Source organism: Silene latifolia, chromosome 6 (assembly GCF_048544455.1).
Source record: "Silene latifolia isolate original U9 population chromosome 6, ASM4854445v1, whole genome shotgun sequence".
Taxonomy (NCBI): domain Eukaryota; kingdom Viridiplantae; phylum Streptophyta; class Magnoliopsida; order Caryophyllales; family Caryophyllaceae; genus Silene; species Silene latifolia.
The window spans coordinates 36,727,879-36,730,757 of record NC_133531.1 but is presented as its reverse complement, the minus strand read 5'-3'; the positions used below and the strand labels follow the sequence as shown (position 1 = coordinate 36,730,757).

The window sequence follows — 2,879 nt, the reverse complement described above, 5'->3', positions numbered from 1 at the left end:
TCACATACTTGACTAACAAGCGCATATGATACGATAGTAGACAATTATACGAACTTAATATATAGCTTTACGCAAACAAAACTATGAAAACAAATCTTATCACACCCCCTATCCACATGTTATTAGGATTGCCTCATTATAAATCATTCATCCTACACATCATTATTCATCACATATAAATTATTTCCTTTTTCCACCACATCATTCGTCATTCTCACATACTTTTCCAACTATTCCAATCAACATGGTAAACCAAGTATCATCCAACATGCTTTCAACCAACAAAATACAAAATCACCCTTATACATGCCACACATCACCATATTGTTACACAATTCACAAAATAAACACATAGCGATCCCGACTCATATCCCATGGTGACCGGTTCAAAATCGTAGGGCGAGTTCGCGACTTTAGGACGTCTCCCAAGCCTTTGCATTAGCTCCTACAACCTTTACCCCGGGTTCATTTTAATTAGACTCCCTAGGTTCATTAGATTCATTGGTTACAGGTTTCAGGATCGTCGCTCTGATACCATTTGTAACACCCCCATACTCCAAGTGCCTTACCAGGACCACTCGGGTATAAGGATGCCACCATCTCGGTTACCCGAGGCATGATAATCATAAGACAATGAAGAAACATACTTTATTAAATAAGTTTAAGTGATTACATAACAAAACCAACCGTAAGCAAAATACAACTGTTCTCAAACTATAAACCAACTGAAAGGAACTGTCCTAACAAACACAAAGGAAGACTAAAGACTCGATATGTGACGACTCCATCCCCCTAGATCCCACGCGTATCCAAGATATACCCGCTAAGCAACTCTCACCACCCCCGAATGGATCACCACAGTTTTAAAACATTTAAACGGGGTCGATACTAATCACACAATTAATATACATGTCACAATAAGATAAGCGCATGCTTAAGCATCACACACATACACAACCAACCAACTCCAATCATCTCAATCACGATCGTCCACGGACCACCACGCCCGATGGGGGACCGCAGCCGTACCCACCAAATCCCCGCTCCACATAGTGAGCGATAACCCCGTCCATTAATGTGCACATCCCCTTCCGTGGCGGGTTCCACGAAGGGCGAAATCGGGGGCGTGAAGCCACTCCCGCAAGTGACTCCACTCAGCCGAGAACGCATCTCGAGAACCATAGGCAACCAATCACAATCACAATATCCACAATCGTCGAATCTATCAACGATGTACAATCACAATCACAAACACAATACAATTACCATATCAAACAATCAATCTTAACACATCAACAATCATCCCATTATGGGACTAATACCGAGTAGAAATCCTACCCGGAAAGCAACACAATCATCGACGATCTAGCAAATTGTCTCAAAACCTCTCCTTTACAAATCCTTCTCCTATCACATAATCACATAATCACAATCTAACCATAACAAATCATAAAAACCCCCAATCCCAAAATTAGGGTTTAACCAAATCAAAGGAAAGACAATAAAAAGGGTACATAGATCTTACCCTCGACGCAAGGAACTCAACGGTATAAACAACGACAAGAACTGACCGTCTGAACTCCGGGAATTGCTAAGAATGCGATTAAGAAGATGAACTTGTTTGCTTTCTCTCTTAAACAGAAATTTAGGTTTTGGAAAAGTGATTTGGAAACAATGACGGAAGTGTTTTATACTTTAATCGCATTATTAACAAAACCCAAAACAAAACAGCCCCAGAACCGGCTACTCGATCGAGTAGCTAAGGTACTCGATCGAGTGCCCCTTACTCGATCGAGTACCCTAGTTACTCGATCGAGTACCCAACAGTCGAAACTATTTTATTTCGCAAAACTCCCTTACTCGACAGAGTAAGGCCTACTCGATAGAGTACCCCAAGACTCATAAATACGGAGTATTACAATTTCACTCACCCCACCGGAAGATGATGCACCATGGTTAGGAGGAGTAAAAGAAGGGGGCTTTTGAAAGCCTTGTTGATTCTTGTGTGGAGGGACATAAGGTCAGCTGCTTGGTGCGGAGGAGGAGTAGGATTGAGCACATTCCCGACTAGTCCACCTCGTTGGGATGGATCGCCCCTTGATTATTGTAATAGGAACCCCTCCTTGCCTATATTCTGAAAGGCAAGGACTTGTTCCTTCTCTATAAGACAGCCAATAGCAGTGTGGCCATCATTACTCCCACATCTCTCACAAGAAACGGTCTCTCCTCTAGTAAGAACATGGACCGTCTGAGGCTCCCCAGCAGCTTGTAACTCCAACTTATCAAATCTAGCATTCATGGTCTCCAGCTGAGCCAAAACCTGCTTATCAACTGCATGAACTGTTCTAATCCCATCCCTCGGATTACCATACTCAGCACTATGATTCGCCATCTCTTCAATAAGGGACCATCCCTTATCATCATCTGTATTCTCCTGAAATCTTCCACTAGATGCCGCATCAAGTATGGCTCTCTGGTCGTCATACAGCCCATTGTAGAACTGATTAGCTAGAAACCATGGGTCAAAACCATGGTGAGGTATAGACCTCACCAACTTCTTGAATCGTGACCATGCTTCATAGAAACTTTCATCGGGAGCCTGTCTGAAACTAGTAATCTTGGCTCTCAGCAAATTGGTGCGTTGTGGAGGGAAATATCTCTTGTAAAATGCAAGAGCAAGAGACTCCCAATCTGTAACCCCAGCAGCTGTGTGGTCCAAGTCGATCGACCACTCCTGGCGAATCGGCTAAAGAGAAAGGAAATAGAACTTCCTTAATCTTGTCTGAGTTACCCCTTAGTGGCGGGGATAGTAGAACGAAAGAATCGGTAAAGGTCTCCATATGCTTCCTCGGATCTTCACCTGCCACACCTCTATAGAT

The 2,879-nt window shown here is 43.0% G+C and overlaps 1 non-coding gene across 1 annotated transcript; it reads left to right on the top strand.

Annotated features, from left to right (window-relative positions):
- The first annotated feature begins 2,525 nt into the window (after positions 1 to 2,525).
- On the top strand, positions 2,526 to 2,632 carry LOC141589482 (small nucleolar RNA R71). Its single transcript, XR_012520419.1, has one exon. It is a non-coding gene; the product is annotated as a small nucleolar RNA R71 (small nucleolar RNA).
- The last annotated feature ends 247 nt before the right edge of the window (positions 2,633 to 2,879 follow it).